This window comes from Xyrauchen texanus, chromosome 7 (assembly GCF_025860055.1).
Source record: "Xyrauchen texanus isolate HMW12.3.18 chromosome 7, RBS_HiC_50CHRs, whole genome shotgun sequence".
In the NCBI taxonomy this organism is placed as follows: domain Eukaryota; kingdom Metazoa; phylum Chordata; class Actinopteri; order Cypriniformes; family Catostomidae; genus Xyrauchen; species Xyrauchen texanus.
The window spans coordinates 16,767,656-16,793,507 of NC_068282.1; the positions used below are offsets into that span (position 1 = coordinate 16,767,656).

The 25,852-nt window shown below is 43.3% G+C and overlaps 1 protein-coding gene and 1 long non-coding RNA gene across 3 annotated transcripts in view; both read left to right on the plus strand.

Moving 5' to 3' along the window:
• LOC127646425 (uncharacterized) lies at nucleotides 1-25,022 on the plus strand. Its single transcript, XR_007970934.1, has 4 exons — nucleotides 1-125; nucleotides 4,198-4,386; nucleotides 18,971-19,515; nucleotides 24,908-25,022. It is a non-coding gene; the product is annotated as an uncharacterized LOC127646425 (long non-coding RNA).
• Nucleotides 1-25,852, plus strand: part of LOC127646424 (gamma-aminobutyric acid receptor subunit gamma-3-like) — a 256,679-nt gene that overhangs the window by 36,534 nt on the left and 194,293 nt on the right. The gene's annotated exons all lie outside the window — the stretch shown is intronic.

Below are 25,852 nucleotides of genomic sequence, written 5' to 3' on the forward strand. Positions count from 1 at the left end.
GGCTTGGCAGCTGCCAATCATGAAACTCCAAAGGCTGCTTGTCAGTATGAATGATATAAACCAACTCCCATGCCTCTGTGACATTCAGAATGGAAGATATCCCTCTATGGATTTTGGTTGCTAAGGTGCTCGACAATGGTTGCTAGGGAGGGGCTAGGAAGTGTTGAGGTGATTCATGATTGGCTGTTTGTTGTCCCGAGTCAAACGAGACCACCCTTGTGTTTCTATGACACTTCTATCCGGAGATATCCCTTTGATGTCTTTCATTAGAAGTCTATAGGACTTGTTGCTAAGGTGCCTTAAATTGTTGCTAGGGCGTGGCTTGATAGCTTCACAATGATCGCGAGAGACTGATTGGTCGTCTGAGTGAAATGAGCCCACCCCCTTGTCTCTATGACACTTTGATCCAGAGCTATGTTCAATACAATATCCCTATGCAATGTCATTTCATGGGCCGTCCTACACCATTGTAAGTCAATGGGGCAACTTTTGGCAGCTCCTGCCCCCCAGGGGTACAACTTTTACTCCATATTTAGGTATGCTCTTACAGAGCCTGCCAGCCTCTTCAAATGTGGCAAATCACACGTTTCTGCGAAATTCTCGCTCGGAGCTGTGACTCGTCAAATTTTGTTGCAATGTTAAGTCTATGGGATTTTTTCGGCCGCTTTTTTGCCCCTGGGGCAAATACCGTACCCCCGATCGCTTATAAAAGTCATTCCACACCTCTCCTCAATAGGCCGCATAATTTGAGGCCTCACTCAGGGGTGTGTGACAAAAGCTGCGGGACAAGTTACGCGCCGAACTTTTGTGTGGAAGAATTATTATTATTATTATTATTATAATAATAATAATAATAATAATAACTAGATAGGTACATTTCCTGAAGAAAATGTGAGTGGTGCTTGCCGTGGCAAAACTCGTCAAACAGCATGTAATAACTTGAAAAGAACAAAAATTATGGTCATAAATAAATCAACCCAGAAGTCTGTAAATAAATCAACCCAGAAGTCTGTACGATTTTGTGGTGCAGAAATATGTGATTTGTTACTCGGTTGCTAGGGTAACCCCATCTGGTTGCTAGGCAGTTACCATAGTGATAGTAATGAAGTGTCCTTGCCATCCTGAGTGAAATAAATGAACCCAGAAGTCTCTACTATTTTCTGGTGCAAAGATTTGTGATTTGTTACTCGGTTGCTAGAGTAACCCCATCTGGTTGCTAGGCAGTTACCATAGTGATACTAATGAAGTCTCCTTGCCATCCTGATTGAAATAAGTCAACCCGGAAGTCTCTACGTTTTTCTGATGCAGAGATATGTGATTTGTTACTTGGTTGCTAGGGTATCCCCATCTGGTTGCTAGGCAGTTACCATAGTGATACTAATCAAGTGTCCTTGCCATCATGATTGAAATAAGTCAACCCGGAAGTCTCTACGTTTTTCTGATGCAGAGATATGTGATTTGTTACTCGGTTGCTAGGGTGACCTCATCTGGTTGCTAGGCAGTTACCATAGTGATACTAATGAAGTGTCCTTGCCATCCTGAGTGAAATAAGTCAACCCGGAAGTCTCGACTATTTTCTGGTGCAGAGATATGTGATTTGTTACTCGGTTGCTAGGGTAACCCCATCTGGTTGCTAGGCAGTTACCATAGTGATACTAATGAAGTCTCCTTGCCATCCTGATTGAAATAAGTCAACCCGGAAGTCTCTACGTTTTTCTGATGCAGAGATATGTGATTTGTTACTCTGTTGCTAGGGTAACACCATCTGGTTGCTAGGCAGTTACCATAGTGATACTAATGAAATGTCCTTGCCATCCTGATTGAAATAAGTCAACCCAGAAGTCTCTACGTTTTTCTGATGCAGAGATATGTGATTTGTTACTTGGTTGCTAGGGTAACCCCATCTGGTTGCTAGGCAGTTACCATAGTAATACTAATCAAGTCTCCTTGCCATCCTGAGTGAAATAAATCAACCCGGAAGTCTCTCTGATTTTGTGGTGCAGAGAAATAGTTATTGCTAAACGGTTGCTAGGGTACTCTGTTTAGTTGCTAGGGAGTGGCTTGGCAGCTGGCAATCATGAAACTCCAAAGGCTGCTTGTCAGTATGAATGATATAAACCAACTCCCATGCCTCTGTGACATTCAGAATGGAAGATATCCCTCTATGGATTTTTGTTGCTAAGGTGCTCGACAATGGTTGCTAAGGAGGGGCTAGAAAGTGTTGAGGTGATTCATGATTGGCTGTTTGCTGCCCCGAGTCAAACGAGACCACCCTTGTGTTTTTATGACACTTCTATCCGGAGATATCCCTTTGAAGTCTTTCATTAGAAGTCTATGGGACTTGTTGCTAAGGTGCTCTAAATTGTTGCTAGGGCGTGGCTTGATAGATTCAAAATGATCCTGATTGACTGATTGGTCGTCTGAGTAAAATGAGCCCACCCCCTTGTCTCTATGGCACTGTGATCCAGAGCTATGTTCAATACAAAGTCCCTATGCAATTTCATTTCATGGGCCGTCCTACACCATTGTAAGTCAATGGGGGCAACTTTGGGCAGCTCCTGCCCCCCAGGGGTGCAACTTTTACCCCATATTGAGGTATGCTCTTACAGAGCCTGCAAGCCTCTTCAAATGTGGCAAATCACATGTTTCTGCGAAATCCTCGCTCGGAGCTGTGATGCGTCAAAGTTTGTCGCAATGATAAGTCTATGGGATTTTTCGGCCGCTTTTTTGCCCCTGGGGCAAACACTGTACCCCCGATCGGATCGCTTATAAAAGTCATAGCACACGTGTCCTCAATAGGCCTTTCGATTTGAAACCTCATTCGTGGGTCTACGCCAAACGGTGCGGGACGAGTTAGGTGCCGAAGTTTTGTACGGAGATATAATAATAAGAAGAAAAATAAGTATGTGAGATTACAATAGTGATGCTTTGCAAGCACCACTAACTAGAATGTACATTTCCTGAAGAAAATGTGAGTGGTGCTTGCCGTGGCAAAACTCGTCAAATAGCATTTTATAACTGCTGAGATATGTTTTTTTTACTCGGTTGCTAGGGTACCCCCATCTGGTTGCTAGGCAGTTACCATAGTGATATTTATCAAGTCTCCTTGCTATCCTGAGTAAAATCAGTCAACCAGGAAGTCTCTACGATGTTCTGATCCAGAGATATGTGATTTGTTATTTGGTTGCTAGGTTAACCCCTCCTTGTTGCTAGGCAGTTACCATAGTGATTCTAATCAAGTGTCTTTGCCATCCTGATTGAAATAAACCAACCCAGAAGTCTGTATGATTTTCTGGTGCAGAAATATGTGATTTGTTACTCGGTTGCTAGGGTAACCCCATCTGGTTGCTAGGCAGTTACCATAGTGATACTAATGAAGTGTCCTTGCCATCCTGATTGAAATAAGTCAACCCGGAAGTCTGTACTATTTTCTGGTGCAGAGATATGTGATTTGTAACTCGGTTGCTAGGGTAACCCCATCTAGTTGCTAGGCAGTTACCATATTGATAGTAATCAAGTGTCCTTGCCATCCTGAGTGAAATAAATCAACCCAGAAGTCTGTACTATTTTCTGGTGCAGAGATATGTGATTTGTTACTCGGTTGCTAGGGTAACCCCATCTGGTTGCTAGGCAGTTACCATAGTGACACTAATGAAGTCTCCTTGCCATCCTGATTGAAATAAGTCAACCCGGAAGTCTCTACGTTTTTCTGATGCAGAGATATGTGATTTGTTACTCGGTTGCTAGGGTAACCCCATCTGGTTGCTAGACAGTTACCATAGTGATACTAATCAAGACTCCTTGCAATCCTGATTGAAATAAAGTCAACCCGGAAGTCTCTATGTTTTTCTGATGCAGAGATATGTGATTTGTTACTCTGTTGCTAGGGTAACCCCATGTGGTTGCTAGGCAGTTACTATAGTGATACTTATGAAGTCTCCTTGCCATCCTGATTGAAATAAATCAACCCAGAAGTCTCTCTGATTTTCTGGTGCAGAGATATAGTTATTGCTAAACGGTTGCTAGGGTACTCTGTTTAGTTGCTAGGGAGTGGCTTGGCAGCTGCCAATCATGAAACTCCAAAGGCTGCTTGTCAGTATGAATGATATAAACTATATATCATTCGTACTGACAAGCTCCCATGCCTCTGTGACATTCAGAATGGAAGATATCCCTCTATGGATTTTGGTTGCTAAGGTGCTCGACAATGGTTGCTAGGGAGGGGCTAGGAAGTGTTGAGGTGATTCATGATTGGCTGTTTGTTGTCCCGAGTAAAACGAGACCACCCTTGTGTTTCTATGACACTTCTATCCGGAGATATCCCTTTGATGTCTTTCATTAGAAGTCTATAGGACTTGTTGCTAAGGTGCCTTAAATTGTTGCTAGGTCGTGGCTTGATAGCTTCACAATGATCCCGAGAGACTTATTGGTCGTCTGAGTGAAATGAGCCCGCCCCCTCGTCTCTATGACACTGTGATCCAGAGCTATGTTCAATACAATATCCCTATGCAATGTCATTTCATGGGCCGTCCTACACCATTGTAAGTCAATGGGGCAACTTTGGGCAGCTCCTGCCCCCCAGGGGTGCAACTTTTACTCCATATTGAGGTATGCTCTTACAGAGCCTGCCAGCTTCTTCAAATGTGGCAAATCACACGTTTCTGCGAAATTCTCGCTCGGAGCTGTGACTCGTCAAAATTTGTCGCAATGTTAAGTCTATGGGATTTTTTCGGCCGCTTTTTTGCCCCTGGGGCAAATACCGTACCCCCGATCGCTTATAAAAGTCATTCCACACCTCTCCTCAATAGGCCGCATAATTTGACGCCTCACTCAGGGGTGTGTGACAAAAGCTGCTTGGGACAAGTTACGCGCCGAACTTTTGTGTGGAAGAATAATAATTATTACTAGATAGGTACATTTCCTGAAGAAAATGTGAGTGGTGCTTGCCGTGGCAAAACTCGTAAAATAGCATGCTTGAAAAGAACAAAAATTATGGTCATAAATAAATCAATCCAGAAGTCTGTACGATTTTCTGGTGCAGAAATATGTGATTTGTTACTCGGTTGCTAGGGTAAGCCCATGTGGTTGCCATGCAGTTACCAAGGTAATACAATACATGGCTCCTTTCCATCCTGAGTCAAATAAGTCAACCCGGAAGTCTCTACGTTTTTCTGATGCAGAGATATGTGATATGTTACTCTGTTGCTAGGGTAACCCCTCCTTGTTGCTAGGCAGTTACCATAGTGATTATAATGAAGTGTCTTTGCCATCCTGATTGAAATAAACCAACCCAGAAGTCCCTATGTTTTTCTGATGCAGAGATATGTGATTTGTTACTCGGTTGCTAGGGTAACCCCATGTGGTTGCTAGGCAGTTACCATAGTGATACTTATCAAGTGTCCTTGCTATCCAGAGTAAAATCAGTCAACCAGGAAGTCTCTACGATGTTCTGATCCAGAGATATGTGATTTGTTATTTGGTTGCTAGGGTAACCCCTCCTTGTTGCTAGGCAGTTACCATAGTGATTATAATCAAGTGTCTTTGCCATCCTGATTGAAATAAACCAACCCAGAAATCCCTATGTTTTTCTGATGCAGAGATATGTGATTTGTTACTCGGTTGCTAGGGTAACCCCATGTGGTTGCTAGGCAGTTACCATAGTGATGCTTATGAAGTCTCCTTGCCATCCTGAGTGAAATAAACCAACCCAGAAATCTCTACGTTTTTCTGATGCAGAGATATGTGATTTGTTAGTTGGTTGCTAGGGTAACCCCATCTGGTGGCTAGGCAGTTACCATAGTGATACTAATGAAGTGTCCTTGACATCCTGATTGAATTAAGTCAACCCGGAAGCCTCTATGTTTTTCTGATGCAGAGATATGTGATTAGTTACTCGGTTGCTAGGGTAACCCCATCTGGTTGCTAGGCAGTTACCATAGTGATACTAATCAAGTCTCTTTGCCATCCTGATTGAAATAAGTCAACCCGGAAGTCTCTACGTTTTTGTGATGCAGAGATATGTGATTTGTTAGTGAGTTGCTAGGGTAACCCCATCTGGTTGCTAGGCAGTTACCATAGTGATACTAATGAAGTCTCCTTGCCATCCTGATTGAAATAAGTCAACCCGGAAGTGTCTACGTTTTTGTGATGCAGAGATATGTGATTTGTTACTCGGTTGCTAGGGTAACCCCATGTGGTTGCTAGGAAGTTTCCATAGTGATACTAATGAAGTCTCCTTGCCATCCTGGTTGAAATAAATCAACCCAGAAGTCTGTACGATTTTGTGGTGCAGAAATATGTGATTTGTTACTCGGTTGCTAGGGTAACCCCTAGTATGGATGGAGTATGGAGTATGGATTTTGGTTGCTAAGGTGCTCGACAATGGTTGCTAGGGAGGGGCTAGGAAGTGTTGAGGTGATTCATGATTGGCTGTTTGCAAACGAGACCACCCTTGTGTTTCTATGACGCTTCTATCCGGAGATATTCCTTTGATGTGTTTCATTAGAAGTCTATGGGACTTGTTGCTAAGGTGCTTTAAATTGTTGCTAGGGCATGGCTTGATAGCTTCACAATGATCCTGATTGACTGATTGGTCGTCTGAGTAAAATGAGCCTGCCCCCTTGTCTCTATGACACTGTGATCCAGAGCTATGTTCAATACAAAATCACCATGCAATTTCTTTTCATGGGCCGTCCTACACCATTGTAAGTCAATGGGGGCAACTTTGGGCAGCTCCTGCCCCCCAGGGGTGCAACTTACAGAGCCTGCCAGCCTCTTCAAATGTAGCAAATCACACGTTTCTGCGAAATCCTCGCTCGGAGCTGTGATGCGTCAAAGTTTGATGCAATGTTAAGTCTATGGGATTTTTCGGCTGCTTTTTTGCCCCTGGGGCAAATACCGTACCCCCGATCGCTTATAAAAGTCATAGCACACGTGTCCTCAATAGGCCGTTCGATTTGACACCTCATTCGTGGGTCTACGCCAAACGGTGCGGGACGAGTTAGGTGCCGAAGTTTTGTACGGATATATAATAATAAGAACTAGATAGGTACATTTCCTGAAGAAAATGTGAGTGGTGCTTGCCGTGGCAAAACTCGTCAAATAGCCTGCTTGAAAAGAACAGAAATTGTGGTCATAAATAAATCAACCCAGAAGTCTGTATAATGTTCTGGTGCAGAAATATGTGATTTGTTAGTAGGTTGCTAGGGTAACCCCATGTGGTTGCTAGGCAGTTACCATAGTGATACTAATCAAGTGTCCTTGCCATCCTGATTGAAATAAGTCAACCCGGAAGTCTGTATGTTTTTGTGATGCAGAGATATGTGATTTGTTACTCGGTTGCTAGGGTAAGCCCATCTGGTTGCTAGGCAGTTACCATAGTGATACTAATCAAGTCTCCTGGCCATCCTGATTAAAATAAATCAACCCAGAATTCTCTTCAATTTTCTGGTGCAGAGATATGTGATTTGTTACTCGGTTGCTAGGGTAACCCCTCCTTGTTGCTAGGCAGTTACCATAGTGATCATAATCAAGTGTCTTTGCCATCCTGATTGAAATAAACCAACCCAGAAGTATCTACGTTTTTCTGATGCAGAGATATGTGATTTGTTACTTGGTTGCTAGGGTAACCCCATATGGTTGCTAGGCAGTTACCATAGTGATACTAATGAAGTGTCCTTGCCATCCTGAGTAAAATAAGTCAACCCGGAAGTCTCTACTGTTTTGTAGTGCAGAGATATGTGATTTGTTACTCGGTTGCTAGGGTAACCCCATCTGGTTGCTAGGCAGTTACCATAGTGATAGTAATCAGGTCTCCTTGCCATCCTGAGTGAAATAAACCAACCCAGAAGTCTGTACGTTTTTCTGATGCAGAGATATGTGATTTGTTACTTGGTTGCTAGGGTAACCCCATATGGTTGCTAGGCAGTTACCATAGTGATAGTAATGAAGTCTCCTTGCCATCCTGAGTGAAATAAGTCAACCCGGAAATCTCTACAAATTTCTGGTGGAAAGATATGTGATTTGTTACTCGGTTGCTAGGTTAACCCCATCTGGTTTCTAGGCAGTTACCATAGTGATACTAATCAAGTCTCCTGGCCATCCTGATTAAAATAAATCAACCCAGAATTCTCTTCAATTTTCTGGTGCAGAGATATGTGATTTGTTACTCGGTTGCTAGGGTAACCCCTCCTTGTTGCTAGGCAGTTACCATAGTGATCATAATCAAGTGTCTTTGCCATCCTGATTGAAATAAACCAACCCAGAAGTATCTACGTTTTTCTGATGCAGAGATATGTGATTTGTTACTTGGTTGCTAGGGTAACCCCATATGGTTGCTAGGCAGTTACCATAGTGATACTAATGAAGTCTCCTTGCCATCCTGAGTAAAATAAGTCAACCCGGAAGTCTCTACTGTTTTCTAGTGCAGAGATATGTGATTTGTTACTCGGTTGCTAGGGTAACCCCATCTGGTTGCTAGGCAGTTACCATAGTGATAGTAATCAAGTGTCCTTGCCATCCTGAGTGAAATAAATCAACCCAGAGGTCTGTGATATTTTCTGGTGCAGAGATATGTGATTTGTTACTTGGTTGCTAGGGTAACCCCATCTGGTTGCTAGGCAGTTACCATAGTGATAGTAATAAAGTGTCCTTGCCATCCTGAATGAAATAAATCAACCCAGAGGTCTGTACTATTTTGTGGTGCAGAGATATGTGATTTGTTACTCGGTTGCTAGGGTAACCCCATCTGGTTGCTAGGCAGTTACCATAGTGATACTAATCAAGTGTCCTTGCCAGCCTGATTGAAATAAGTCAACCCGGAAGTCTCTATGTTTTTGTGATGCAGAGATATGTGATTTGTTACTCGGTTGCTAGGGTAAGCCCATCTGGTTGCTAGGCAGTTACCATAGTGATACTAATGAAGTGTCCTTTCCATCCTGATTGAAATAAGTCAACCCGGAAGTCTCTACGTTTTTCTGATGCAGAGATATGTGATTTGTTACTCGGTTGCTAGGGTAACCCCATCTGGTTGCTAGGCAGTTACCATAGTGATACTAATCAAGTCTCCTTGCCATCCTGATTGAAATAAATCAACCCAGAAGTCTCTCTGATTTTCTGGTGCAGAGATATAGTTACTGCTAAACGGTTGCTAGGGTACTCTGTTTAGTTGCTAGGGAGTGGCTTGGCAGCTGCCAATCATGAATCTCCAAAGGCTGCTTGTCAGTATGAATGATATAAACCAACTCCCATGCCTCTGTGACATTCAGAATGGAAGATATCCCTCTATGGATTTTGGTTGTTAAGGTGCTCGACAATGGTTGCTAGGGAGGGGCTAGGAAGTGTTGATTTGATGCATGATTGGCTGTTTGCTGTCCCGAGTCAAACGAGACCACCCTTGTGTTTCTATGACACTTCTATCCGGAGATATCCCTTTGATATGTTTCAATAGAAGTCTATGGGACTTGTTGCTAAGGTGCTCTTAATGGTTGCTAGGGCGTGGCTTGATAGCTTCACAATGATCCTGAGAGACTGATTGGTCGTCTGAGTAAAATGAGCCCACCCCCTCGTCTCTATGACACTGTGATCCAGAGCTATGTTCAATACAAATCCCTATGCCTTTTCATTTCATGGGCCGTCCTACACCATTATAAGTCAATTGGGGCATTTTTGGGCAGCTCCTGCCCCCAGGGGTGCAACTTTTACCCCATATTGAGGTATGCTCTTACAGAGCCTGCCAGCCTCTTCAAATGTGGCAAATCACACGTTTCTACGAAATCCTCGCTTGGAGCTGTGACGCGTCAAAGTTTGTCTCAATGTTAAGTCTATGTGATTTTTCGGCCGCTTTTTTGCCCCTGGGGCAAATACCGTACCCCCGATCGCTTATAAAAGTCATAGCACACGTGTCCTCAATAGGCCGTTCGATTTGACACCTCATTCGTGGGTCTACGCCAAACGGTGCGGGACGAGTTAGGTGCCGAAGTTTTGTTAAGAGATATAAAAATAAAAATAAAAATAAAAATAATAAGTATGTGAGATTACAATAGTGATGCTTTGCAAGCACCACTAACTAGATAGGTACATTTCCTGAAGAAAATGTGAGTGGTGCTTGCCGTGGCAAAACTCGTCAAATAGCATGCTGTAACTTGAAAAGAACAGAAATTATGGTCATAAATAAATCAACCCAGAAGTCTGTACGATTTTCTGGTGCAGAAATATGTGATTTGTTACTCGGTTGCTAGGGTAAGCCCATGTGGTTGCTATGCAGTTACCAAGGTAATACAATACATGGCTCCTTTCCATCCTGAGTGAAATAAGTCAACCCGGAAGTCTGTACGTGTTTTCTGGTGCAGAGATATGTGATTTGTTACTCGGTTGCTAGGGTAACCCCATCTGGTTGCTAGGCAGTTACCATAGTGATACTAATCAAGTGTCCTTGCCATCCTGATTGAAATAAGTCAACCCGGAAGTCTCTACGTTTTTCTGATGCAGAGATATGTGATTTGTTACTCGGTTGCTAGGGTAACCCCATCTGGTTGCTAGGCAGTTACCATAGTGATACTAATCAAGTGTCCTTGCCATCCTGATTGAAATAAATCAACCCGGAAGTCTCTACTGCTTTTCTGGTGCAGAGATATGTGATTTGTTACTCGGTTGCTAGGGTAACCCCATCTGGTTGCTAGGCAGTTACCATAGTGATAGTAATCAAGTGTCCTTGCCATCCTGAGTGAAATAAATCAACCCGGAAGTCTGTACTATTTTCTGGTGCAGAGATATGTGATTTGTTACTCGGTTGCTAGGGTAACCCCATCTGGTTGCTAGGCAGTTACCATAGTGATAGCTAATCAAGTGTCCTTGCCATCCTGATTGAAATAAGTCAACCCGGAAGTCTCTACGTTTTTCTGATGCAGAGATATGTGATTTGTTACTCGGTTGCTAGGGTAACCCCATCTGGTTGCTAGGCAGTTACCATAGTGATACTAATCAAGTGTCCTTGCCATCCTGATTGAAATAAGTCAACCCGGAAGTCTCTACTGCTTTTCTGATGCAGAGATATGTGATTTGTTATCTCGGTTGCTAGGGTAACCCCATCTGGTTGCTAGGCAGTTACCATAGTGATACTAATGAAGTGTCCTTGCCATCCTGAGTTGAAATAAATCAACCCGGAAGTCTGTACTATTTTCTGGTGCAGAGATATGTGATTTGTTACTCGGTTGCTAGGGTAACCCCATCTGGTTGCTAGGCAGTTACCATAGTGATACTAATCAAGTGTCCTTGCCATCCTGATTGAAATAAGTCAACCCGGAAGTCTGTACGTATTTTCTGATGCAGAGATATGTGATTTGTTACTCGGTTGCTAGGGTAACCCCATCTGGTTGCTAGGCAGTTACCATAGTGATACTAATCAAGTGTCCTTGCCATCCTGATTGAAATAAGTCAACCCGGAAGTCTCTACGTTTTTCTGATGCAGAGATATGTGATTTGTTACTCGGTTGCTAGGGTAACCCCATCTGGTTGCTAGGCAGTTACCATAGTGATACTAATCAAGTGTCCTTGCCATCCTGATTGAAATAAGTCAACCCGGAAGTCTCTATGTTTTTGTGATGCAGAGATATGTGATTTGTTACTCGGTTGCTAGGGTAAGCCCATCTGGTTGCTAGGCAGTTACCATAGTGATACTAATGAAGTGTCCTTGCCATCCTGATTGAAATAAGTCAACCCGGAAGTCTCTACGTTTTTCTGATGCAGAGATATGTGATTTGTTACTCGGTTGCTAGGGTAACCCCATCTGGTTGCTAGGCAGTTACCATAGTGATACTAATCAAGTCTCCTTGCCATCCTGATTGAAATAAATCAACCCAGAAGTCTCTCTGATTTTCTGGTGCAGAGATATAGTTACTGCTAAACGGTTGCTAGGGTACTCTGTTTAGTTGCTAGGGCGTGGCTTGGCAGCTGCCAATCATGAATCTCCAAAGGCTGCTTGTCAGTATGAATGATATAAACCAACTCCCATGCCTCTGTGACATTCAGAATGGAAGATATCCCTCTATGGATTTTGGTTGTTAAGGTGCTCGACAATGGTTGCTAGGGAGGGGCTAGGAAGTGTTGAGGTGATTCATGATTGGCTGTTTGCTGTCCCGAGTCAAACGAGACCACCCTTGTGTTTCTATGACACTTCTATCCGGAGATATCCCTTTGATCTGTTTCAATAGAAGTCTATGGGACTTGTTGCTAAGGTGCTCTTAATGGTTGCTAGGGCGTGGCTTGATAGCTTCACAATGATCCTGAGAGACTGATTGGTCGTCTGAGTAAAATGAGCCCACCCCCTCGTCTCTATGACACTGTGATCCAGAGCTATGTTCAATACAAATCCCTATGCCTTTTCATTTCATGGGCCGTCCTACACCATTATAAGTCAATTGGGGCATTTTTGGGCAGCTCCTGCCCCCCAGGGGTGCAACTTTTACCCCATATTGAGGTATGCTCTTACAGAGCCTGCCAGCCTCTTCAAATGTGGCAAATCACACGTTTCTACGAAATCCTCGCTTGGAGCTGTGACGCGTCAAAGTTTGTCTCAATGTTAAGTCTATGGGATTTTTCGGCCGCTTTTTTGCCCCTGGGGCAAATACCGTACCCCCGATCGCTTATAAAAGTCATAGCACACGTGTCCTCAATAGGCCGTTCGATTTGACACCTCATTCGTGGGTCTACGCCAAACGGTGCGGGACGAGTTAGGTGCCGAAGTTTTGTTAAGAGATATAAAAATAAAAATAAAAATAAAAATAATAAGTATGTGAGATTACAATAGTGATGCTTTGCAAGCACCACTAACTAGATAGGTACATTTCCTGAAGAAAATGTGAGTGGTGCTTGCCGTGGCAAAACTCGTCAAATAGCCTGCTTGAAAAGAACAGAAATTGTGGTCATAAATAAATCAACCCAGAAGTCTGTATAATGTTCTGGTGCAGAAATATGTGATTTGTTAGTAGGTTGCTAGGGTAACCCCATGTGGTTGCTAGGCAGTTACCATAGTGATACTAATCAAGTGTCCTTGCCATCCTGATTGAAATAAGTCAAACCGGAAGTCTGTATGTTTTTGTGATGCAGAGATATGTGATTTGTTACTCGGTTGCTAGGGTAAGCCCATCTGGTTGCTAGGCAGTTACCATAGTGATACTAATGAAGTCTCCTTGCCATCCTGATTGAAATAAGTCAACCCGGAAGTCTCTACGTTTTTCTGATGCAGAGATATGTGATTTGTTACTCGGTTGCTAGGGTAACCCCATCTGGTTGCTAGGCAGTTACCATAGTGATACTAATCAAGTGTCCTTGCCATCCTGATTGAAATAAATCAACCCAGAAGTCTCTCTGATTTTCTGGTGCAGAGATATAGTTACTGCTAAACGGTTGCTAGGGTACTCTGTTTAGTTGCTAGGGAGTGGCTTGGCAGCTGCCAATCATGAATCTCCAAAGGCTGCTTGTCAGTATGAATGATATAAACCAACTCCCATGCCTCTGTGACATTCAGAATGGAAGATATCCCTCTATGGATTTTGGTTGTTAAGGTGCTCGACAATGGTTGCTAGGGAGGGGCTAGGAAGTGTTGATTTGATGCATGATTGGCTGTTTGCTGTCCCGAGTCAAACGAGACCACCCTTGTGTTTCTATGACACTTCTATCCGGAGATATCCCTTTGATCTGTTTCAATAGAAGTCTATGGGACTTGTTGCTAAGGTGCTCTTAATGGTTGCTAGGGCGTGGCTTGATAGCTTCACAATGATCCTGAGAGACTGATTGGTCGTCTGAGTAAAATGAGCCCACCCCCTCGTCTCTATGACACTGTGATCCAGAGCTATGTTCAATACAAATCCCTATGCCTTTTCATTTCATGGGCCGTCCTACACCATTATAAGTCAATTGGGGCATTTTTGGGCAGCTCCTGCCCCCCAGGGGTGCAACTTTTACCCCATATTGAGGTATGCTCTTACAGAGCCTGCCAGCCTCTTCAAATGTGGCAAATCACACGTTTCTACGAAATCCTCGCTTGGAGCTGTGACGCGTCAAAGTTTGTCTCAATGTTAAGTCTATGGGATTTTTCGGCCGCTTTTTTGCCCCTGGGGCAAATACCGTACCCCCGATCGCTTATAAAAGTCATAGCACACGTGTCCTCAATAGGCCGTTCGATTTGACACCTCATTCGTGGGTCTACGCCAAACGGTGCGGGACGAGTTAGGTGCCGAAGTTTTGTTAAGAGATATAATAAAAATAAAATAAAAATAAATAAGTATGTGAGATTACATAGTGATGCTTTGCAAGCACCACTAACTAGATAGGTACATTTCCTGAAGAAAATGTGAGTGGTGCTTGCCGTGGCAAAACTCGTCAAATAGCCTGCTTGAAAAGAACAGAAATTGTGGTCATAAATAAATCAACCCAGAAGTCTGTATAATGTTCTGGTGCAGAAATATGTGATTTGTTACTCGGTTGCTAGGGTAACCCCATGTGGTTGCTAGGCAGTTACCATAGTGATACTAATCAAGTGTCCTTGCCATCCTGATTGAAATAAGTCAAACCGGAAGTCTGTATGTTTTTGTGATGCAGAGATATGTGATTTGTTACTCGGTTGCTAGGGTAAGCCCATCTGGTTGCTAGGCAGTTACCATAGTGATACTAATGAAGTCTCCTTGCCATCCTGATTGAAATAAGTCAACCCGGAAGTCTCTACGTTTTTCTGATGCAGAGATATGTGATTTGTTACTCGGTTGCTAGGGTAACCCCATCTGGTTGCTAGGCAGTTACCATAGTGATACTAATCAAGTGTCCTTGCCATCCTGATTGAAATAAGTCAACCCGGAAGTCTCTACTGTTTTTCTGATGCAGAGATATGTGATTTGTTACTCGGTTGCTAGGGTAACCCCATCTGGTTGCTAGGCAGTTACCATAGTGATACTAATCAAGTGTCCTTGCCATCCTGATTGAAATAAGTCAACCCGGAAGTCTCTATGTTTTTGTGATGCAGAGATATGTGATTTGTTACTCGGTTGCTAGGGTAACCCCATCTGGTTGCTAGGCAGTTACCATAGTGATACTAATCAAGTGTCCTTGCCATCCTGATTGAAATAAATCAACCCAGAAGTCTCTACGATTTTCTGATGCAGAGATATGTGATTTGTTACTCGGTTGCTAGGGTAACCCCATCTGGTTGCTAGGCAGTTACCATAGTGATACTAATCAAGTGTCCTTGCCATCCTGATTGAAATAAGTCAACCCGGAAGTCTCTATGATTTTGTGATGCAGAGATATGTGATTTGTTACTCGGTTGCTAGGGTAAGCCCATCTGGTTGCTAGGCAGTTACCATAGTGATACTAATGAAGTGTCCTTGCCATCCTGAGTGAAATAAGTCAACCCAGAAGTCTCTACGATTTTCTGATGCAGAGATATGTGATTTGTTACTCGGTTGCTAGGGTAAGCCCATCTGGTTGCTAGGCAGTTACCATAGTGATACTAATCAAGTCTCCTTGCCATCCTGATTGAAATAAGTCAACCCAGAAGTCTCTATGTTTTCTGATGCAGAGATATGTGATTTGTTACTCGGTTGCTAGGGTAACCCCATCTGGTTGCTAGGCAGTTACCATAGTGATACTAATGAAGTGTCCTTGCCATCCTGAGTGAAATAAGTCAACCCGGAAGTCTCTACTGTTTTCTGAGTGCAGAGATATGTGATTTGTTACTCGGTTGCTAGGGTAACCCCATCTGGTTGCTAGGCAGTTACCATAGTGATAGTAATCAAGTGCTCCTTGCCATCCTGAGTGAAATAAACCAACCCAGAAGTCTGTACGCTTTTCTGATGCAGAGATATGTGATTTGTTACTCGGTTGCTAGGGTAACCCCATATGGTTGCTAGGCAGTTACCATAGTGATAGTAATGAAGTCTCCTTGCCATCCTGAGTGAAATAAGTCAACCCGGAAATCTCTACAAATTTCTGGTGGAAAGATATGTGATTTGTTACTCGGTTGCTAGGTTAACCCCATCTGGTTTCTAGGCAGTTACCATAGTGATACTAATCAAGTCTCCTGGCCATCCTGATTAAAATAAATCAACCCAGAATTCTCTTCAATTTTCTGGTGCAGAGATATGTGATTTGTTACTCGGTTGCTAGGGTAACCCCTCCTTGTTGCTAGGCAGTTACCATAGTGATCATAATCAAGTGTCTTTGCCATCCTGATTGAAATAAACCAACCCAGAAGTATCTACGTTTTTCTGATGCAGAGATATGTGATTTGTTACTTGGTTGCTAGGGTAACCCCATATGGTTGCTAGGCAGTTACCATAGTGATACTAATGAAGTCTCCTTGCCATCCTGAGTAAAATAAGTCAACCCGGAAGTCTCTACTGTTTTCTAGTGCAGAGATATGTGATTTGTTACTCGGTTGCTAGGGTAACCCCATCTGGTTGCTAGGCAGTTACCATAGTGATAGTAATCAAGTGTCCTTGCCATCCTGAGTGAAATAAATCAACCCAGAGGTCTGTGATATTTTCTGGTGCAGAGATATGTGATTTGTTACTTGGTTGCTAGGGTAACCCCATCTGGTTGCTAGGCAGTTACCATAGTGATAGTAATAAAGTGTCCTTGCCATCCTGAATGAAATAAATCAACCCAGAGGTCTGTACGTATTTTGTGGTGCAGAGATATGTGATTTGTTACTCGGTTGCTAGGGTAACCCCATCTGGTTGCTAGGCAGTTACCATAGTGATACTAATCAAGTGTCCTTGCCATCCTGATTGAAATAAGTCAACCCGGAAGTCTCTATGTTTTTGTGATGCAGAGATATGTGATTTGTTACTCGGTTGCTAGGGTAAGCCCATCTGGTTGCTAGGCAGTTACCATAGTGATACTAATGAAGTGTCCTTTCCATCCTGATTGAAATAAGTCAACCCGGAAGTCTCTACGTTTTTCTGATGCAGAGATATGTGATTTGTTACTCGGTTGCTAGGGTAACCCCATCTGGTTGCTAGGCAGTTACCATAGTGATACTAATCAAGTCTCCTTGCCATCCTGATTGAAATAAATCAACCCAGAAGTCTCTCTGATTTTCTGGTGCAGAGATATAGTTACTGCTAAACGGTTGCTAGGGTACTCTGTTTAGTTGCTAGGGAGTGGCTTGGCAGCTGCCAATCATGAATCTCCAAAGGCTGCTTGTCAGTATGAATGATATAAACCAACTCCCATGCCTCTGTGACATTCAGAATGGAAGATATCCCTCTATGGATTTTGGTTGTTAAGGTGCTCGACAATGGTTGCTAGGGAGGGGCTAGGAAGTGTTGATTTGATGCATGATTGGCTGTTTGCTGTCCCGAGTCAAACGAGACCACCCTTGTGTTTCTATGACACTTCTATCCGGAGATATCCCTTTGATCTGTTTCAATAGAAGTCTATGGGACTTGTTGCTAAGGTGCTCTTAATGGTTGCTAGGGCGTGGCTTGATAGCTTCACAATGATCCTGAGAGACTGATTGGTCGTCTGAGTAAAATGAGCCCACCCCCTCGTCTCTATGACACTGTGATCCAGAGCTATGTTCAATACAAATCCCTATGCCTTTTCATTTCATGGGCCGTCCTACACCATTATAAGTCAATTGGGGCATTTTTGGGCAGCTCCTGCCCCCCAGGGGTGCAACTTTTACCCCATATTGAGGTATGCTCTTACAGAGCCTGCCAGCCTCTTCAAATGTGGCAAATCACACGTTTCTACGAAATCCTCGCTTGGAGCTGTGACGCGTCAAAGTTTGTCTCAATGTTAAGTCTATGGGATTTTTCGGCCGCTTTTTTGCCCCTGGGGCAAATACCGTACCCCCGATCGCTTATAAAAGTCATAGCACACGTGTCCTCAATAGGCCGTTCGATTTGACACCTCATTCGTGGGTCTACGCCAAACGGTGCGGGACGAGTTAGGTGCCGAAGTTTTGTTAAGAGATATAAAAATAAAAATAAAAATAAAAATAATAAGTATGTGAGATTACAATAGTGATGCTTTGCAAGCACCACTAACTAGATAGGTACATTTCCTGAAGAAAATGTGAGTGGTGCTTGCCGTGGCAAAACTCGTCAAATAGCCTGCTTGAAAAGAACAGAAATTGTGGTCATAAATAAATCAACCCAGAAGTCTGTATAATGTTCTGGTGCAGAAATATGTGATTTGTTAGTAGGTTGCTAGGGTAACCCCATGTGGTTGCTAGGCAGTTACCATAGTGATACTAATCAAGTGTCCTTGCCATCCTGATTGAAATAAGTCAAACCGGAAGTCTGTATGTTTTTGTGATGCAGAGATATGTGATTTGTTACTCGGTTGCTAGGGTAAGCCCATCTGGTTGCTAGGCAGTTACCATAGTGATACTAATGAAGTCTCCTTTCCATCCTGATTGAAATAAGTCAACCCGGAAGTCTCTACGTTTTTCTGATGCAGAGATATGTGATTTGTTACTCGGTTGCTAGGGTAACCCCATCTGGTTGCTAGGCAGTTACCATAGTGATACTAATCAAGTGTCCTTGCCATCCTGATTGAAATAAATCAACCCAGAAGTCTCTCTGATTTTCTGGTGCAGAGATATAGTTACTGCTAAACGGTTGCTAGGGTACTCTGTTTAGTTGCTAGGGAGTGGCTTGGCAGCTGCCAATCATGAATCTCCAAAGGCTGCTTGTCAGTATGAATGATATAAACCAACTCCCATGCCTCTGTGACATTCAGAATGGAAGATATCCCTCTATGGATTTTGGTTGTTAAGGTGCTCGACAATGGTTGCTAGGGAGGGGCTAGGAAGTGTTGATTTGATGCATGATTGGCTGTTTGCTGTCCCGAGTAAAACGAGACCACCCTTGTGTTTCTATGACACTTCTATCCGGAGATATCCCTTTGATCTGTTTCAATAGAAGTCTATGGGACTTGTTGCTAAGGTGCTCTTAATGGTTGCTAGGGCGTGGCTTGATAGCTTCACAATGATCCTGAGAGACTGATTGGTCGTCTGAGTAAAATGAGCCCACCCCCTCGTCTCTATGACACTGTGATCCAGAGCTATGTTCAATACAAATCCCTATGCCTTTTCATTTCAGGGGCCGTCCTACACCATTATAAGTCAATTGGGGCATTTTTGGGCAGCTCCTGCCCCCCAGGGGTGCAGCTTTTACCCCATATTGAGGTATGCTCTTACAGAGCCTGCCAGCCTCTTCAAATGTGGCAAATCACACGTTTCTACGAAATCCTCGCTTGGAGCTGTGACGCGTCAAAGTTTGTCTCAATGTTAAGTCTATGGGATTTTTCGGCTGCTTTTTTGCCCCTGGGGCAAGTACCGTACCCCCGATCGCTTATAAAAGTCATAGCACACGTGTCCTCAATAGGCCGTTCGATTTGACACCTCATTCGTGGGTCTACGCCAAACGGTGCGGGACGAGTTAGGTGCCGAAGTTTTGTTAAGAGATATAAAAAATAAGAAAAATAAAAATAATAAAAATAACTAGATAGGTACATTTCCTGAAGAAAATGTGAGTGGTGCTTGCCGTGGCAAAACTCGTCAAATAGCATGTTGTAACTTGCAAAATGAACAAAAATCTATGGTCATGAAATAAATCAACCCAGAAGTCTCGTACTGATTTTCTGTGATGCAGAGATATGTGATTTGTTACTCGGTTGCTAGGGTAAGCCCATCTGGTTGCTAGGCAGTTACCATAGTGATACTAATGAAGTGCTCCTTGCCATCCTGATTGAAATAAGTCAACCCGGAAGTCTCTACGTTTTTCTGATGCAGAGATATGTGATTTGTTACTCGGTTGCTAGGGTAACCCCATCTGGTTGCTAGGCAGTTACCATAGTGATACTAATCAAGTCTCCTTGCCATCCTGATTGAAATAAATCAACCCAGAAGTCTCTACTGATTTTCTGGTGCAGAGATATAGTTATTTGCTAAACGGTTGCTAGGGTACTCTGTTTAGTTGCTAGGGAGTGGCTTGGCAGCTGCCAATCATGAATCTCCAAAGGCTGCTTGTCAGTATGAATGATATAAACCAACTCCCATGCCTCTGTGACATTCAGAATGGAAGATATCCCTCTATGGATTTTGGTTGTTAAGGTGCTCGACAATGGTTGCTAGGGAGGGGCTAGGAAGTGTTGATGTGATGCATGATTGGCTGTTTGCTGTCCCGAGTCAAACGAGACCACCCTTGTGTTTCTATGACACTTCTATCCGGAGATATCCCTTTGATCTGTTTCAATAGAAGTCTATGGGACTTGTTGCTAAGGTGCTCTTAATGGTTGCTAGGGCGTGGCTTGATAGCTTCACAATGATCCTGAGAGACTGATTGGTCGTCTGAGTAAAATGAGCCCACCCCCTCGTCTCTATGACACTGTGATCCAGAGCTATGTTCAATACAAATCCCTATGCCTTTTCATTTCATGGGCCGTCCTACACCATTATAAGTCAATTGGGGCATTTTTGGGCAGCTCCTGCCCCCCAGGGGTGCAACTTTTACCCCATATTGAGGTATGCTCTTACAGAGCCTGCCAGCCTCTTCAAATGTGGCAAATCACACGTTTCTACGAAATCCTCGCTTGGAGCTGTGACGCGTCAAAGTTTGTCTCAATGTTAAGTCTATGGGATTTTTCGGCCGCTTTTTTGCCCCTGGGGCAAATACCGTACCCCCGATCGCTTATAAAAGTCATAGCACACGTGTCCTCAATAGGCCGTTCGATTTGACACCTCATTCGTGGGTCTACGCCAAACGGTGCGGGACGAGTTAGGTGCCGAAGTTTTGTTAAGAGATATAAAAAATAAGAAAAATAAAAATAATAAAAATAACTAGATGGGTACATTTCCTGAAGAAAATGTGAGTGGTGCTTGCCGTGGCAAAACTCGTCAAACAGCATGTTGTAACTTGAAAAGAACAAAAATTATGGTCATAAATAAATCAACCCAGAAGTCTCTCTGATTTTCTGGTGCAGAAATATGTGATTTGTTACTCGGTTGCTAGAGTAAGCCCATGTGGTTGCTATGCAGTTACCAAGGTAATACAACACATGGCTCCTTTCCATCCTGAGTGAAATAAGTCAACCCGGAAGTCTGTAGTGTTTTCTGGTGCAGAGATATTTGATTTGTTACTCGGTTGCTAGGGTAACCCCATCTGGTTGCTAGGCAGTTACCATAGTGATACTAATGAAGTGTCCTTGCCATCCTGATTGAAATAAGTCAACCCGGAAGTCTGTACTATTTTCTGGTGCAGAGATATGTGATTTGTTACTCGGTTGCTAGGGTAACCCCATCTGGTTGCTAGGCAGTTACCATAGTGATAGTAATCAAGTGTCCTTGCCATCCTGAGTGAAATAAATCAACCCGGAAGTCTGTACTATTTTCTGGTGCAGAGATATGTGATTTGTTACTCGGTTGCTAGGGTAACCCCATCTGGTTGCTAGGCAGTTACCATAGTGATACTAATCAAGTGTCCTTGCCATCCTGATTGAAATAAGTCAACCCGGAAGTCTCTACGTTTTTCTGATGCAGAGATATGTGATTTGTTACTCGGTTGCTAGGGTAACCCCATCTGGTTGCTAGGCAGTTACCATAGTGATACTAATGAAGTGTCCTTGCCATCCTGATTGAAATAAGTCAACCCGGAAGTCTCTACGTTTTTCTGATGCAGAGATATGTGATTTGTTACTCGGTTGCTAGGGTAACCCCATCTGGTTGCTAGGCAGTTACCATAGTGATACTAATCAAGTCTCCTTGCCATCCTGATTGAAATAAATCAACCCAGAAGTCTCTCTGATTTTCTGGTGCAGAGATATAGTTACTGCTAAACGGTTGCTAGGGTACTCTGTTTAGTTGCTAGGGAGTGGCTTGGCAGCTGCCAATCATGAATCTCCAAAGGCTGCTTGTCAGTATGAATGATATAAACCAACTCCCATGCCTCTGTGACATTCAGAATGGAAGATATCCCTCTATGGATTTTGGTTGTTAAGGTGCTCGACAATGGTTGCTAGGGAGGGGCTAGGAAGTGTTGATGTGATGCATGATTGGCTGTTTGCTGTCCCGAGTCAAACGAGACCACCCTTGTGTTTCTATGACACTTCTATCCGGAGATATCCCTTTGATCTGTTTCAATAGAAGTCTATGGGACTTGTTGCTAAGGTGCTCTTAATGGTTGCTAGGGCGTGGCTTGATAGCTTCACAATGATCCTGAGAGACTGATTGGTCGTCTGAGTAAAATGAGCCCACCCCCTCGTCTCTATGACACTGTGATCCAGAGCTATGTTCAATACAAATCCCTATGCCTTTTCATTTCATGGGCCGTCCTACACCATTATAAGTCAATTGGGGCATTTTTGGGCAGCTCCTGCCCCCCAGGGGTGCAACTTTTACCCCATATTGAGGTATGCTCTTACAGAGCCTGCCAGCCTCTTCAAATGTGGCAAATCACACGTTTCTACGAAATCCTCGCTTGGAGCTGTGACGCGTCAAAGTTTGTCTCAATGTTAAGTCTATGGGATTTTTCGGCCGCTTTTTTGCCCCTGGGGCAAATACCGTACCCCCGATCGCTTATAAAAGTCATAGCACACGTGTCCTCAATAGGCCGTTCGATTTGACACCTCATTCGTGGGTCTACGCCAAACGGTGCGGGACGAGTTAGGTGCCGAAGTTTTGTTAAGAGATATAAAAATATAAAATATAAGTAGTGAGATTACAATAGGATGTAAGCACATAACTAGATAGGTACATTTCCTGAAGAAAATGTGAGTGGTGCTTGCCGTGGCAAAACTCGTCAAATAGCATGCTGTAACTTGAAAAGAACAAAAATTATGGTCATAAATAAATCAACCCAGAAGTCTGTACGATTTTCTGGTGCAGAAATATGTGATTTGTTACTCGGTTGCTAGGGTAAGCCCATGTGGTTGCTATGCAGTTACCAAGGTAATACAATACATGGCTCCTTTCCATCCTGAGTGAAATAAGTCAACCCGGAAGTCTGTACGTGTTTTCTGGTGCAGAGATATGTGATTTGTTACTCGGTTGCTAGGGTAACCCCATCTGGTTGCTAGGCAGTTACCATAGTGATACTAATCAAGTGTCCTTGCCATCCTGATTGAAATAAATCAACCCAGAAGTCTCTACGTTTTTCTGATGCAGAGATATGTGATTTGTTACTCGGTTGCTAGGGTAACCCCATCTGGTTGCTAGGCAGTTACCATAGTGATACTAATCAAGTCTCCTTGCCATCCTGAGTGAAATAAGTCAACCCGGAAGTCTCTACTGATTTTCTGATGCAGAGATATGTGATTTGTTACTCGGTTGCTAGGGTAACCCCATCTGGTTGCTAGGCAGTTACCATAGTGATAATAATCAAGTGTCCTTGCCATCCTGATTGAAATAAATCAACCCAGAAGTCTCTACGTATTTTCTGATGCAGAGATATGTGATTTGTTACTCGGTTGCTAGGGTAACCCCATCTGGTTGCTAGGCAGTTACCATAGTGATACTAATGAAGTCTCCTTGCCATCCTGATTGAAATAAATCAACCCAGAAGTCTCTACGTATTTTCTGGTGCAGAGATATGTGATTTGTTACTCGGTTGCTAGGGTAACCCCATCTGGTTGCTAGGCAGTTACCATAGTGATACTAATCAAGTGTCCTTGCCATCCTGATTGAAATAAGTCAACCCGGAAGTCTCTATGTTTTTGTGATGCAGAGATATGTGATTTGTTACTCGGTTGCTAGGGTAAGCCCATCTGGTTGCTAGGCAGTTACCATAGTGATACTAATGAAGTCTCCTTGCCATCCTGATTGAAATAAGTCAACCCGGAAGTCTCTACGTTTTTCTGATGCAGAGATATGTGATTTGTTACTCGGTTGCTAGGGTAACCCCATCTGGTTGCTAGGCAGTTACCATAGTGATACTAATCAAGTCTCCTTGCCATCCTGATTGAAATAAATCAACCCAGAAGTCTCTCTGATTTTCTGGTGCAGAGATATAGTTACTGCTAAACGGTTGCTAGGGTACTCTGTTTAGTTGCTAGGGAGTGGCTTGGCAGCTGCCAATCATGAATCTCCAAAGGCTGCTTGTCAGTATGAATGATATAAACCAACTCCCATGCCTCTGTGACATTCAGAATGGAAGATATCCCTCTATGGATTTTGGTTGTTAAGGTGCTCGACAATGGTTGCTAGGGAGGGGCTAGGAAGTGTTGATTTGATGCATGATTGGCTGTTTGCTGTCCCGAGTCAAACGAGACCACCCTTGTGTTTCTATGACACTTCTATCCGGAGATATCCCTTTGATCTGTTTCAATAGAAGTCTATGGGACTTGTTGCTAAGGTGCTCTTAATGGTTGCTAGGGCGTGGCTTGATAGCTTCACAATGATCCTGAGAGACTGATTGGTCGTCTGAGTAAAATGAGCCCACCCCCTCGTCTCTATGACACTGTGATCCAGAGCTATGTTCAATACAAATCCCTATGCCTTTTCATTTCATGGGCCGTCCTACACCATTATAAGTCAATTGGGGCATTTTTGGGCAGCTCCTGCCCCCAGGGGTGCAACTTTTACCCCATATTGAGGTATGCTCTTACAGAGCCTGCCAGCCTCTTCAAATGTGGCAAATCACACGTTTCTACGAAATCCTCGCTTGGAGCTGTGACGCGTCAAAGTTTGTCTCAATGTTAAGTCTATGGGATTTTTCGGCTGCTTTTTTGCCCCTGGGGCAAATACCGTACCCCCGATCGCTTATAAAAGTCATAGCACACGTGTCCTCAATAGGCCGTTCGATTTGACACCTCATTCGTGGGTCTACGCCAAACGGTGCGGGACGAGTTAGGTGCCGAAGTTTTGTTAAGAGATATAAAAAATAAGAAAATAAAAATAACTAGATAGGTACATTTCCTGAAGAAAATGTGAGTGGTGCTTGCCGTGGCAAAACTCGTCAAATAGCCTGCTTGAAAAGAACAGAAATTGTGGTCATAAATAAATCAACCCAGAAGTCTGTATAATGTTCTGGTGCAGAAATATGTGATTTGTTAGTAGGTTGCTAGGGTAACCCCATGTGGTTGCTAGGCAGTTACCATAGTGATACTAATCAAGTGTCCTTGCCATCCTGATTGAAATAAGTCAAACCGGAAGTCTGTATGTTTTTGTGATGCAGAGATATGTGATTTGTTACTCGGTTGCTAGGGTAAGCCCATCTGGTTGCTAGGCAGTTACCATAGTGATACTAATGAAGTCTCCTTTCCATCCTGATTGAAATAAGTCAACCCGGAAGTCTCTACGTTTTTCTGATGCAGAGATATGTGATTTGTTACTTGGTTGCTAGGGTAACCCCATATGGTTGCTAGGCAGTTACCATAGTGATACTAATGAAGTCTCCTTGCCATCCTGAGTAAAATAAGTCAACCCGGAAGTCTCTACTGTTTTCTAGTGCAGAGATATGTGATTTGTTACTCGGTTGCTAGGGTAACCCCATCTGGTTGCTAGGCAGTTACCATAGTGATAGTAATCAAGTGTCCTTGCCATCCTGAGTGAAATAAATCAACCCAGAGGTCTGTGATATTTTCTGGTGCAGAGATATGTGATTTGTTACTTGGTTGCTAGGGTAACCCCATCTGGTTGCTAGGCAGTTACCATAGTGATAGTAATAAAGTGTCCTTGCCATCCTGAATGAAATAAATCAACCCAGAGGTCTGTACTATTTTGTGGTGCAGAGATATGTGATTTGTTACTCGGTTGCTAGGGTAACACCATCTGTTTGCTAGGCAGTTACCATAGTGATAGTAATCAAGTGTCCTTGCCATCCTGAGTGAAATAAATCAACCCAGAGGTCTG